General features: G+C 35.5%; 1 protein-coding gene across 2 annotated transcripts in view; it reads left to right on the top strand.

Moving 5' to 3' along the window:
* LOC135082817 (coactosin-like protein) overlaps positions 1 to 15,429 on the top strand; it is a 34,793-nt gene that overhangs the window by 1,093 nt on the left and 18,271 nt on the right. The gene's annotated exons all lie outside the window — the stretch shown is intronic.

The raw sequence follows: 15,429 nt of genomic DNA, 5'->3' as shown, positions 1-15,429 counted from the left end.
AATCAACGACGCGATATTTACTAAAAAAAAAATGTTAATGTGTCATCTGATGGTGATTTAAAAATAGTTTTCCTAAAATTATTAGCCATTTCTATGATTCAGTGTGTGAATAACACTTTCTGTTTTTGTGTTTGGGCGTACGATTACGTTAAACAGGGAAATAGTTTATAAACATTTTATAAATAACTTTCTGGTTCGTTAATTTTGGATAAATTAAGGATTAAATACGCCCATCATTGCTTTTTCCTTATTTGTTACCACCCAAGCCTTTTAGGAAAAGGGTAAATACTTAATTTAATAAAAATAGGATCCTATTATGGTTCTAAAAATGTTAACACATCATGAATGTCGGGCGGGAGTTATTCCCTTCAGACATAAAATTACTTACCTATTGAACTTTTTAGTAACCCGACGTCTTAAAATCTCTTTCACAGGTTACTTAGATAATACGACATCCATTAACGAAGGACCAAAATTCGAAGGACCAAAAATATTAACAACTTTCTGCCGTGCCTGTACTAAATTAAAGAAGCCAAGCGCACTATTTTAATTGTACAGTTAAGCAGACTGCTACGGCAATAGAATTACGTCAATAGACATAATAGACTGTTCGCGGGATGACAAACCTGTTTACGCCGTTACTTGTCTATGGTAATGTGGCTTTCTAACTTCGATGTCTTGGCGTGTTTACTTTAAAATAGATTAATGGATGGATAATTTGAATTTATAATTTGGTAACATATTGCCGCATGTACAAAACTGACATTAGCAGGGATGTCACACACGCGAGTTTAGTCTCGAGCTCATAAATCATGTGGGTAGATAGATATCTTAGGCTGGGTTGCATTATCTTACTTTAATCAACTTTAACAAACGTCAAGTCTGTCAAACTCCATTCCAAAAACACCGGTTAATGTTTATGTCACGGTTAAAATAGGATAAAAGAAATAATCCTCTTTCGCAACCGCCTACTTTACTAAGCTGTAACCGCGTTCTCGGACAAGGCTAACTAAACTGTTAGGTATAGTTTTGTCTACATAACGGGCCTAGATTAAACGTGGGACTGCCTAGAAACCAGCCTAACTGTTTTAGGAAATCGCACAATTCAGAATTTAGATTGACGGTTTGCAAGTCATCGATGAAATGATTTTACGAGTAAAAAAGTCGGTTGAAAATGGAGTACTAAGTATTTCAAAAGTTCTGCTCATTGAGTGAAAGTCACAATGAAGCCTAGCAAAATTACTTCGGGGAATTTTCCTTTTATTGCTTCTGAAGAATTAAGCACAACTTCATTTTGAAACTTTGGAAGTCACCCTCATATACTTTTTTAACGTAAATTCTTGCCTACAACATTGTTGTACAGTGAGCTCGGAGTCCTTTCCAGCAGACAAAACAGGTTTTATAAAAATGCCTCAGATGCGCCTCATATTACATTTTATTTGGGCCGTTGTTGCGACTAATAAGGTAAACGGCTACTAGTTCGTGATAGTACGTAAGTTCGTAAGTTTTTTTTCTAGCTCAAATAATAAGCAAATGGAATATTATTTATAAAAATTCTTCATCACTACAAAAACTCTATTCTTTAAGCTATCTAAAAAACCAAATACCAACATTGTGGCGCACAAAAATGAGAGCAATACGAAGCTTCAAACTCTCAGAGAGCCAAAAACAGCCGTGGGGCGTGCAAAGGTTGCTCTCACAGTAAGATTAGCACTCCAACTTCTTAAGCTTATAGAAAGACGAAGGAACGTCCATTTGAATATAAAACTTATAATAGTGGTTTCATGTGTTCCTTGACAATTGATTTGGCTTGGAAAAAAGTTATAAGAAAACGTAGAATTCTTTTAAAATTGCGATTAATTGACTCACGAAATAGCGTACATATTATTTTTCGGGTGTCCCCTATTTCGTGACACTACCGAATCAAGGATATTATGGATAACGTTTTGATGCCTGGTATTTAAATAATTATTTATGATAATTGAAATGTAAGTTATGAAACAAATAATGCAATTATTTAAGTTTCTCATGACCTAAATTCGGTATATGTTTCGTTCACTAGAATTTATATGACACGAGTTTGAAGTTCACATAAATGACCAATTTTAAGATAAATTAGCACAAGTACTACCAACCTAATTTTGGTTTTAATTCGATTTGTTTTATTTATCTTTGTTTATTTGTATTGTATATGAGATAGATAATAGTTAATTAACACAATTTGACAATAATCCATGAATTTTACTTGGGGAATTTGGAATAATCAGTATCACGAAACAAGAAACCGTATTATTGTTACTTTTTTTCCAAGTTCGTGATATATAAATGTATAGTGTTAGGTACTTTTATGACACAAACCATCAAAGAAATCGATTTTTTTTTAGTTTTTAATACTTACCTACCTAAGAAATTAATTATTTACTTACTTTTTATTATGAGTCATTGACGTATCCGAAGTTATTTTCAGGGGGGGGGGGGCTACCCTCACTTGAAGCAGCTCCAGGGGTGGGATTAGGGGGAAAGGGGGGTTAGCCCCCCCCCCCTCACATTTCTAATGGCTTGTATAAATATTTTCACATACTTATCGGTCAGAAATAACAAATCAAAATTGTATGGGTACGAGGGGGGGGGGGAAGTCCTCCCCACATTTGTAATGGTTATATAAATATTTTCACATATTGTTAGAATTAACAAATCAAAATTTTATACGTAGGTACATACCTAGCTAGACTCACATTATTTCTCATACATATTTCAGGTAAGTAACATCGTCAATTTCACACAATACATTTATTGTAAATTTATATTATCGTTTTTAAATTTATTAAACCCTTAATCATTATTAAAATATCCTAACTCGATGCATAAAACCTTATCCCGAAATAGGGGACATGAGTTCACGAACTTAGAAACAGAGCAAAATTTTATCACGAAACAGGATCCAAACAAGAGGTCCGCAGAACAATTCATATTAAAAAAAATTCAAACTATATAACTATAATTTATGTATTAAGTTACTGCCAAAGGACCAAAGCTTAGCATACAAAAGCTTTCATACTGATATCATGCTTGGTTATTTTTAAATAAAATGTTAAAGTCGTAAGAGCCTTAATATACCGAAGTAGGGGGCACTTACCTTATTTGATATTATTATTATAAAAGAACCGTGAGCTTATCACCGGTAAAAGAAGGTCCATGCCCGTTCTTCGTTCTTCATTGTTTACTCAGCTTGGACTCTGACCATTCACAAAAAGGCGATCGGATGAGTGAGCATGTATATTTTCTCAAGATTAATTTGCCAACTCGACAAATTACAATGACGGTCATATTTATGGCAACCCATGGTTACAGTTCGAAAATAACAGCCACTTATGTAGATAAAATCATTGAAATTTCTCCTAAGTAAGGAGAAACTGACGCTTTTCAAAATATGGAAACCACAGAACATCATTGCTGACGACCGCGTCATAGCTTTGCCAAAACTTACGAACTGTCTTAGGTAACTTAGTTAATGTAGCCAGAAGCATTTCAAATTATTATACTCAACATCAAATAAACCGCACCTTCCGCGACGCGAACTTTAACGATTTTCTTTTGACACAATCATGGTACCCCAATAATATTGGTGTTATTTGAAAGCCCAATAAATATCCTTAAAGAAAAACACATTTAATTTCTTAATAAATGATTAACATATACCATAAATGTGACTTGAAAAAATACCTCACTTTGGGCCCACCTATGGGATCAATTATACCAATTTTTATGGTTATAAAACCAAATAATGGTTTCACGTGTCCTCTTTAACAGATGGATAGCAATTAAACCCAACTTAACAGTTTTATAGCCATAAAAGTTGGCTCTAGCGTAACTACCTATTTTTTGAAGAAGTGACTCTGGATTCTTCTAAAGACACATTTTTGGGGTAAAAACCTTTCCTTTAATGAAATGAAGGTTAGAACTAGGCTTTTAAATGGTACCAATATTGGTGGGAAGTGGGGATGCATACGTTTAAATATGCTTGTCGCGGGAGGTGCGATTTATTTGACGTCGAGTGTAGTTTGTCAAAGCCAAGGTTTTTACTCGGTATTTAGGCCTTTCCAGGGCGCTTAAACACATCCCAAATATAGTTGCCCTACCACCACTTCGGGACAACATATGGGCTGGTGCTGCTGAAAAGAAGTGGCGGAAGAAACTTAGTCACCTTTGACAGCTGTCTTTGAAAACTGTTGTTATGGCTGATCTCCATGAGCTACGGTGTTAGCCACCCATGACGGCCACGGGTCGGTGGCCAATTGAGGTGTTCTAACATAGGAATGCTATCTGCGAAGCAATTTACATATTCCACTGGTATAGCGCTGAATAGCTTTACTTGCGTCAAATATTGGGCTGTATAAAGTCAAAGGAAAAGTATTTTTCAGTACTTAGGCCCTTTCCAGGGTACTTATACATGTCCCAAATACATAAACTTCGAAGTCCTCCTATATTCTTCTGATTAATTTCGTTTCGGGTCCAATAACAGTTTAACTTTCCCCCGGAACAAACTTGGTCTTGGCCTTGGTTGGGTTTTTTGGCGGTCAAGCAGTAAATCCTGGCTACACAGGAGTTGCAGCGGTGGGAACGAGAGCTGGGAATAGTTCTGTTCCAAATATAGCTTGCTCTACCATCTAAATCTCGGGTGGCAAGTAGCAACCCTCAAGAATGATGAGCGGCACTGTTAATCAGTGAAGGCGTCAAAAATCAATTCCAATTAATGCGTTGATAAATAGAAATCAATAATTATACAATATCCGGTTCAGTTCTTGAATTATCGATCTATACTTGTAAGTGGATGTTTAGATGCGAAGAATAAGTAAATACTTATTGTATTTTCGTGTTTGTTGAGATTATCACTAATCATGTTATATTAATAAGCAAAATATAAAAAAAAAACTACAGGAAATCGAATTAGAGCGTCAAACATTTTTATCTTTAGAAGATTTGATTGTACGACCGATATACCTACCTACATAATAATATACAGTGTGTTTGGGATAAGGCTAGCGATAATAAGGCGATGTTGTGATGTTTAGAAGATTTTATTGTACGATCGATATAAATATAAATACGAGAATAGAGACATCTTATACGGAACAAGATATAGCCATAAAAATATACGACGAAAGTAAATTCCTCAGAGACATAAATGACTATGAGTTGATGTTATTACATATTGAAATGGTACACCAGTGTTTTGGGACTGCTTCTTACGATATCATTAAAAAGCGAGTAGGTAAATAGACACACATAATAATGTTCTTTATGTTATTTGAGAAACAACCCAAATATCTAATTTCTTTTGGTCCCAAAAACTAAAACAGGTGTCTTTTGGGAACTAGTGTTCCCAATCTAATAGTTTAGACCTCTTCAGAAACAAATTCTTTTTAATTTATGATATTATAGCCCACATAATATCTAATTTCCCAAAAACTTAAACAACTGGGTATCTTTAGGGAGCACTATTAGACCTCGTTCTATTTAATATGATGTTGTCATCTGCCATCTTCTTTTCATTAGAACGAAATCGATCCTTAACTACGGAATTACCTTTTACCTACCCACGGATTCCTCCTTTTTCATTGTCATTAATTTCGTTACTAGTTTTCTGGGAATAAGCTATTGTGTCGAGTTCTTTGGATAATGGAAAATATTGCTATTTTCGCAATATTTTCAGATAATAGAGGCGAAATAAGTATTTCTTTCAGGGTGTGGGTTGGTACCTACTTAAATAGTTTTTAGTATCTATGGTGATATTTATGTAGATCCAATTTATCAAGAACAATGTAGTCTGAGCCCCGATTATGGTAATTGTTAACGTTTCCAATCCAGACGCGTTTCTGATTCTGCAATATGATTGGTCAAAACAGCTGACGTACGCTGTTGGACGACCAATCGTATCGCAGAATCGAGAAGCGTGTCTGGATTGTTGACGTTAAAATTACCATAATCGGGGCTCTGATCTGATGTGCCCTCGACTCTACCAATATAGGCCTTACATAAAATATGCTTTTATTGATCAATGTCAACGACAACCAGTTTTACTGAAAGGTAATTCTAGACAATACCAAACGAAATTAGCCTAACTTTATTAACTTTAAGCAAAGTAAAAGGCCAAATAAGTTGTAATATTAAGTCAATAAGTCAAACATGGCGCCGTAGAGCTTCGATGTAGCAAACCAAAACCTTATAGGTACGCGTTAATCTTGTTAAAGATTTATAAGCAAACTAAACTAGTCCCGGCCGTTGACCCCGGCGTGCGCGTTCGACAGAATATTGGTGCATGACTTTTATAAAATCGGCTATTTTCGGCCAGTCTTCTTGTCTTAGGCCTCGTAAGTTAAGCAAATAAGTCCAGAAAAGGTAACAAAATAAATGTTGCCTTTCCATCAAGTCATTGCCACAGGTAATGTCATGATGACTGTACTAGTAAATAACCGAATTTTTGAAAGTGCAAAATATTGCAGTTGTGCTTGTGACCTGGCAAAGTAAAAGACATTACTCTTGCAAGCTTTATAATTTTATTTATTAAATCTCTTTTTAAAAGTCATCGCTCGCCTTGAGTCGATCAGTTGAGTTCAAAATGTGGAGGCTAATTTAAAATTTTTACATTATTGTATGTCCACAAGATAAGTGTCTGCTGGATGACAGTGCTTGAAGCTAATGTTTCTTAGGCTGAACAAAAAACAAGCAGATTCACTTTCACCGGGGGTTTTGTCTCCTGTTAACCGTTTATTGTGGGCATCCTTAAGATTAACTTTATCCGTAATACCTGTCTTACAAAGGTCGCTTCACCTTAATTTGGCAACAAGGTAACTTTATAGGCCAGTTATAAACTTAATTAAACCCTGACCCAAAAAAGGGTGCCCAAATTTGGGACCTGTTGGGTCGATAAAGCGTCGCATTTCGTCACCTCGACCGCCATTACAATTTAAAACACATTGTTGTCCATTTCTCGATGATATGCGGCCAAGAAACACTAGTACGTGCATTTACAATTTAAATTCAATAAAGTCTGCCTACTTTGGTTACACAAAAATTACCTACATCTGTTGGGAGGTTTATCGTGCTAAAGGACCTTCAACGTAAGTTTTTGTACATTTGGTCTTGTATCTCGGATTTGAGCTAAGTGCCTTCAGCATTTCTTCCACACTTTTGTTGTTGGTAACGGTGATCAAGCATTTAAAACCGCGCAGTCTTGTAGATGAAATAGTAAGATACTCTACTTTTCAATCTTCCGTAGCGTGAGACGAGTAATTACGTAGAAATGCATTCTTTGTAAATATTTTCCTTTTATTACCTTTCTTCGATATTCATGCGATGACAAATTGCCGAGTCATGCCGGCCATATTTGGACATGGCGGCTAAAAATGGCGGATGGCGGGAAGCGTCGCGTGCCTCACATAGATTGATAAAAATAACCACAGCTTAAGCATGGAGTAGTTAATCTTGCTTTACTGATGTTAGTTTTAAACTCCCCACTTGGAAACGTCTGGAATTATTTAAGAAGCTAAGTTAAATGATTTGAACTTAATCATGTTAATGGTTCGTGATGCCTTATTTATCTTGGTTTATCTTTAACATTGATAGGTACTGTACTGGAGCGGTCTCTTTATTCTCTGTACCTACAATGTGCATTTTTATCTTAGATAGGATTTTTTTTAATGATGAATGATAGATAATTATGTTATGTATGTAATAATAACGTTTGGTCTATGGTAATAATAATAACTATGGTCATAATTTTCAAAATTATTATTTTGGCGCGTTTATATGATCTTATGTAGTACAAAATTCGGGACACCAGCTGTCTCACTCTAAAATAACATAAGTAATAACTAGAAAACATAGTTATTGTTGCCACTTACAGGATAACAAGCCCGTGACCTCGAATCAGAGTGCATTGGCAAAAATCCAAGCGAATCGTTTATTCTCGTCACAATCACAAAAGGACAGTTAAGTGGGGTCAGGATCGTCAGGATTTGACGCGATCGTGACATTCTTATTTTTCAACAGTTCCAGTAACCACGCATACCAAACTAAACGAAGACATAACCCTATCCCTAGGTACTTACCTGCTGACTACGCAATAAAAAAGATTCAGTACGCGACATAGTTACAGACACGCGAGATAATCGAGATAATCGTCAATTTTTCAGGATTTATCAGTCATATTCTATAGTTCGATCTTAGGACTTTAAAAGGGAAGAGGGGAGAGTTTATGTCTTTCACTTACCCAACAATGGGTCAAAAAAAACTAAAGACGAAAGAAGCAATATTTAAAAAAAGTTATTTTTAAACTGTAAAACTATTAGCAGGTAGTGTATGACGGATGATGAATTCAAAGATCAATAAATCATCAATCTTCCGAATCAATACTTCTTTTTGTGTTTGCTCAAGAGTGTCTTGCAACGTGTTGCAACCAAAAGAAACAGACAAAAATTACTGCAGTGCTGTGCAGAGATATTTTGTTGTAATAATCTCATTAAGACGCTGATTGCTAAGACAATGCTCACGCACATCGACATTCGACACTTTCTAATCAAGATGGTGGTGCGCCAATGGAGGAAAATGAAGAAGACTCATTCACTAATTGAATTATTCTAATGCCCGTATTCACAAACGATGCTTGAATAATTGAAGCAGCAAATCGAACGCACAGCGTGGAATAAAGCTCTGTGATTGGTTCGTGTGTCACCCTGTGTCCACGCGCACTGTGAGACCTATAGTAATGTTTCTGAATATGGGCGTAAGTCTGGTAACCGCCTCTGTGGTTTAGTGGTTAGACCACCTGCTTCAGTTTTTTTATTGTGTCGATGTATCAACGACTTACTTGAATTTAAAACTGATTTAATTACATCGATCAAACAGGAAAGATACACAAAAAGTTGTAACGTAAAATTATGGATTTATGTGAATCTTCGCTGGCGTAAGTAAAACGAATTTCGACTATTATTAACAGATAGCTTTAGTGATTGAGCCTGTTTTCTGTTAGAGAGTTTAATAAAGACATGAATGTAATTTATGTTTCCACTTTTTAAGAATATGACCATACTAATTTGTATTAAGTATAACGAGGTTTTATTTATCCATAATGAGGAAGCTCTTGGGTCTCACCCGATGGAAAGTGATGGTCAGGCCGAAGGTGGAAGAGAGCTTCATCTGGAAACCTCAAATTCCTCAACCACAGAGGAACTGACTATCTTATTTACCTTATCAATTTAAATACAAATAAATAGGTAGGTATCATAGGCTCATTCATTATCCATTGCAACTTCTATTTCAGGAATTTTTTTCAAAAATTTCTAACAACGAAAATTACAGTATCCCGCACTGTCCTTGTTGACCTTTTTACAGCTAGGTAATAAAATGTAATAGAATAAAAAACAGCCAGTACCAAGCTCACAGTACTCCATTCAACCGACGCCGAGTCGGTCAGCGCACTATGCGTTGACAAAGGAAGCATTGTGGAACAAACACATGTGTGAAAGTACTTCCTGGTCGGTTTTTTGTCTGAGAAAGCAGTGACATGTCCTGTTTTATGTTGGACAGTATTTGTTTTTGGCTAAGTCACGGAAAAGTTGAAATGAAGCGAGCAGCGATACAGTCAGCAAAATATTTCCGATAGTGCGAACAGCTAGGGACTGGAATTCGTTGCCTGCTGCTGTCTTTCCCGAACATTATAATCCGGGCCTTTTCAAAGTAGAATCTGATATGTACCATACCTGCCTTGTTATGCTTAAAAAAATCGGTCAACATCATAACGTGCTGAAGATTGTTAATTTAAGACTTTACAGGCCGTGACTGTGCCTGTAACTTCAATCGAATGCTAATTACTTAAGTTATACAGAAATGGCTTCTCAAGATTAAATTACTTCAACGTCAATCAACCTTATGGAGCTAGCTAGCTCCATCTCATGAAGTATCTAACCGCGTCTTGCCTGCTTGTAAAAATGACGATTTTTTTATTATTCAAACATAATCTACCAAATGAGTAGAACCCTTCCTGAAAATTTGGCAACTGCTTTAAAAACAACTTATAATTACACACAAAAAATAACGAGGGCAGAGACTTCGTGTAAAGAATCATTTCTGTCAGTCAAAAAGGCCCTTTAAGGCGGCAATCGGGACAATGATCGCTACTGAATAAACATTTTTTCTTTCTTTCTTTCTTTCTATACCAGCACTTCCCCTATGCTCAGAAAGAAGGACTTTCGTGGTTAAAAAAATGATAATTATCATATTTCATTCATTTATTGTGAACTTGAAATAAAATGTGGATTATGTATGCCAAATGACTAAAAAATACCGCAACTAGGTACTTGAGATACGTGAGTGACTGAGTGAGATATGAAAATATAAACTTTGGTTTTATTGGTTAAACCCACGTTATCAAGCACTTCTTTTGATAAATTTCCTACAGTTATAAGTTATTACATCATTGTAAGAATGGTTTGTCCAATTTGGGAATTATCTTTCACTGTCTGCCAGCACAAAATAACACAACTTAGGTACGCCGCCGCAAACAATAGTAGGTACAAACGGGGCGGCACGTCAAGCTTATCACCGTGGGGTCATATACAGTTGTAATAGAAGCTAGTTTGCAACTAAAATGAACAGTCTGATGTGCTGTCTTCTGTACCTATACATGTAATATAGGTTCAGGTAATTTCATGGCACTGTTTAGCGCATTCTTATCAACATCGTTGTTTGCAAGACGATTGCACTGTACCTAACAATGTATGAATCGTGTATGTGTGGTTAAACTTTTCCTTTTATATTCCTCTAAGATAAAAGGAATTGCATTGGCATTGTCGAGTCTCCAAAAGATGATGAATTTTCATTACAAATTGAACAGCTGCTTTATCGATCGGCTTCTCTTTATTACTTTGATAAATAAACTTATAATTACTGTAAGACCAATAACCGTGCTGTCCAAGCCTTTACTTAGATATCTACTCTGTCTGGAGTTATTATGCACAGTAGCAGGCCTGGCTCACTCCGCGCGGTACATCCGATAATTACCTACAGCGAAGCGCCCCGCCGGCGGGTATTATATCAGTCGAGTGTCACGCGCTCGCCCGTCAGGACGCTGGCGTGCGTTGTAGTACCTAATTCTATGATCGAAGTATTATTTAAAAATGGACATAAAGAGAAAGAAATATTATTGTGCGGCGTTCGGGTGTTTAAATTCGAAACGAAATCTACCGGATTTATCTTTTTTTTCGCTTCCCAAAGATGCTGAAAGGTATGTTGGCCATGTAGGTAATCAATAATTCTTAGGATAGTATAGGAACCTAACCTACCATGACTACTGCTCAAAATGCGTTCATTCGTTTCAGCCAAAAATGACGTCCACTGCTGGACAAAGGCCTCTCCCAAGGTTTTCCATAATCAATGCGTACTTACCTACATACGTACCTCATTACAAATAAGTAGATTAATTATTTTTTTACTAGACACTACTAGACAGCAACCCTAACAGCGTAAGAAGAGTTCAGAGGCACGCGATAGAAAGAGACAAAACTTGTAGGTGAATAAAATTGTAGGTACTTAGTGCTGTGCGAGCTGAATTCCACTGTATCGCGTCGTAGCAAGACTCGCATTTATTTAAATCGTCTTGCGGAGTAATCCTTCTGTACCTGTAGGGGAACCTGTTGTACTTAGGCCAGTTTTTCGAATTTTGATTTTTTGAAAAATAATGGTGATATTTAAACTTGTCTAGTGCAGTTATATTTAAAGATCATTTAATTAACTACATAATTCATTCATAAAATTGTGTATAATTTAAAAAATTTGGGCATACTAGCTGCTAGAAAAAAAAAGGGAAAACTGTCCTAGGTACAACAAACCAGATGTACCTTGGACCGTGTACGTTGTACCTATTTAAATTTAAATAAATGCTTATATTCGCTTCAATTTGTTAATTTTCTGTTAAATTATTATTTGAAATACCAATTATTACAGTTATTAGCAACAATATCTAAGTAAAAGAATTTTTTAAAAAAGATCCTCATCCATATTTTTTGTACTATTTATTTTTCACAATTTTTTGGCAACAAATCACTTAAGTTCAAGCCGGCTCTCCAGTCCATGTTTAGCCTTACACAATCAACAAAAATATGACAATATTCAACATTTTTTCTAGAAAATTTTGTTGAATGTTGATATGTTATGTCGTGTAGGACAAAATACGCGCTGGAGTGGCTTTAACTTTCAATCTAGATTTTTTTATTTCTTATCATTTAACTTAAATTCTAGCAAAATATCCATTAAAACCGCTTTATCAACAAAAATAATCTTAAAAAAGTCATATGAAGATACATTAAACGTAAATTTAAAAAAACATTAGAAATTAATAAAATATATATCAAAAACAGACTTTAAATTGCTATTTTGAGGTCTTCGGGGCATTGTTTCTATAACAGTATAATATGTTTTTTTTATTACAATAAAATTCTCATTAAAACGTAATGAAAATCAGTGACCAAGGTTCATCGCTAGTTGGGTGGTCAAGGTACAACATTACGACTACTTCACTTAATAAGCACAATAAACCCACTTCCATTTGAGCTTAGGATCTGAAACTCATATCGTCCAGTAGCTAGATATATAAAGATTATGTTCTAACTATAACCGTTTTGTGAAACATGCAACATTTTTCATAAATTGACATGAAGTAAACCTCCAAAATCTCACTGCGTCAGTGCAAAATATTAAATTACCATTTTTTCTTGTACTTGCACGGCGTCGGCGAATCTTAGCTAACTTCACGTTAATGTTGACAAATAACGTATGTAATACCCTAGACAACTTTTCATAAAACCTCATAATTTAAAAAATATATACAATTGTTTTAGGTACAACTCTGTCCAAGGTTCAACAGGTTCCCCTACTATTACTTATTCTGTGACAGTAGTCCATATTCTTGGTCTGAAAAGGAACTCCAGAAAATGAACAAGAACACTGACTTTCTTGAAGAATTTTCCCAGCTAATTTCTCAATTCACCATGCAAACACTCGTCAGTCCTTATCAAAAATTACTTGTAAACACAAATCAATTATTGCTAAGTGCAGTTTTCCTTGTGAGCAGTCATGAGACGATAAAGTGGATTACAATCTTGACTGGCTTACGCGATAACATGCCCTGTAAGTGTTTTCTGCAAAATTGGCATTGATTGAGTTTGTTACTTTGAAAAATTACCGCCTCTCTGATTATTTGTAAGTGATTTTTTGGCCATGCCTATTTTTATCCAATGGTTATGGTTCAACTATTTAGGTTACACAACACAACGACAACTAACTAGGTATTGGTTCCAAGTAAGGCCAGAAATAGATAGCTAAACTAATAATATTCGCCAGGAAAGATCCCGCCCAAGCAAAAATCTCCATTCGGACCTTCAGAAATCAGGCATACCTCTATGTGCTTTATTTCGGAAGGCAAGATAAGCTGAAGCAATAAATATATTATGATTATGATTATTATGATTAGTCCGATCCGATTGAGTCATGTCAGTTTTTTTTTAATAACTGGCACCAACCATAATAAGGGTTGTGTTGTGGAACTTGTGGACTCTCTCACTTTAGAATAAGAAAGATAATAAGCATCTAGGGTTCTTTTTCAGGGGGGGGGGGGGGATTAGTATGAGTAGGTACTTACATCTTCAAATTAGTAGCCCAACATCTTGGGGGGAGCACCAGACAATTGAACATTGGACATTCTACCAGAATTGGACACTCTGAACCTAAAGGTAGTCTCCTTTTAGAGAGAGAGAGAGAGAGAGAGAGATATTATGTTAAAAACGCCTATGGCGGGTCATAGCATAGTCTCACACCAGAACCTGTGTTGTTAAACCCATAAAATAGAAGAAGGTTAACACCAACACTTAACAGTTACGTCACAAGATTAACCGCAACCTCGCGTAGAAACACAAAGACGGACTAATTGAATCTTGGCTTAACCGCAGGACGCTCTTGTTAACTTTAATATTAATATGTTAACGAGATATGGTTAAACATAAACGTTACATGGTTGTCTAAGGCAACCAAGTTCTCGGCAGTTATTTTTAGCTATCAAAATCTTTTTACGACTGGTAGATTTTTGTTTACTGGTAGATCAACATTATTATTGGCATGCCTTGCTTTCTTTCGCTTAATAATCCAAATTATAGGGTAATTTGTGTGGTAGATATAATCATAAAACATACAAAAAACATACAAATAACTCGTGAGTAGATTATGAAATCTTGCAAACTAACTTTTGAAGTTTCCTATTTGATTGCAATTCAAAACAGCATCATCATCATTTTCAGTCAATAAAAATATTAGGTATATTTCAAACAACATCCAAACTGAATAGGGCGTTTCCCAAAAAGAGCTTTAAATACAAACGTTTAGTGAGTGAGACACAGTTGTGTCTGCTGCCTTTATACATAAAAATTATATCAATTAACTAAACTATTTATTTATCTGTTATCTGACAAGGACCTTACCTTACCTTACCTTTTTTACAGTTTTTTATTTAGGTATTATTCCAAATCGGAGAAAGAAATATCAAAAGATCAAAAGTCGGTCCATTCCAAGAAAGTGCGGCAGTGGGAAGGTCAACAGTCGAACATTTAAATATACAGAATGACGCATGCTCCGAGTTCAACGGACAGCTCTCGAAACGTAAAATGTACGGCATATGTAGAAGGATAATTAATTAATTAACATATTAAAAACAAGGCATCTTCCTCCTAGATATATTGCACAAATTGTTAGGTATTATAACATTAGTTTTGAGTTGATAATAGTTACTATGGAAAACACATAACAAAGTTAAACAACTTCAAAAATTAGATCTCGTGAACCTAGATTTTTAATCTAGCTATGGTTTTAGTAAAGGACGTGAAAAATATGAGTAAAAATGTCACTAGATAACTGCAGTTTGTCCCTTGAATTCTTTGTATCTATTGGAACTAGAAATAACATAAACCAAAAGTCATCAAAGAAGTTATGGTGAGAGACAGACGGCCCGTATTCACAAACATTACTATGAGGTCTCACAGTGCGCGTGGACGCACAAGGTCACACACGAGTGACACGAATCAATCACAAAACTCCATTCAACTGGCGAGAATAACAAATCCAAATTTTGCAAAACTCTTCCATTTTGTTTAACCAGAAATATAAAACTAGGTCTAAAAATAAACACGATCTGCGAGAAAATGAAAGATTGTGAGTTGTGAATTAGTTTTGCTATGGCAATCACGTTGAAGGAACTATAGCACGTCCAAGTATTAAAATTTATTCTGTGTTGTGCTATAGCTATCAGTCAAGTAGGTATATACCTACCACATTCGCCTAATGACTAAAGTGGTTTGTATAGTAAAAGAGGCGCCATCCACGAAC

The sequence above is a fragment of the Ostrinia nubilalis genome, chromosome 22 (genome assembly GCF_963855985.1).
Source record: "Ostrinia nubilalis chromosome 22, ilOstNubi1.1, whole genome shotgun sequence".
Lineage (NCBI taxonomy): Eukaryota > Metazoa > Arthropoda > Insecta > Lepidoptera > Crambidae > Ostrinia > Ostrinia nubilalis.
This window is presented reverse-complemented; position numbering and strand designations above follow the sequence as displayed.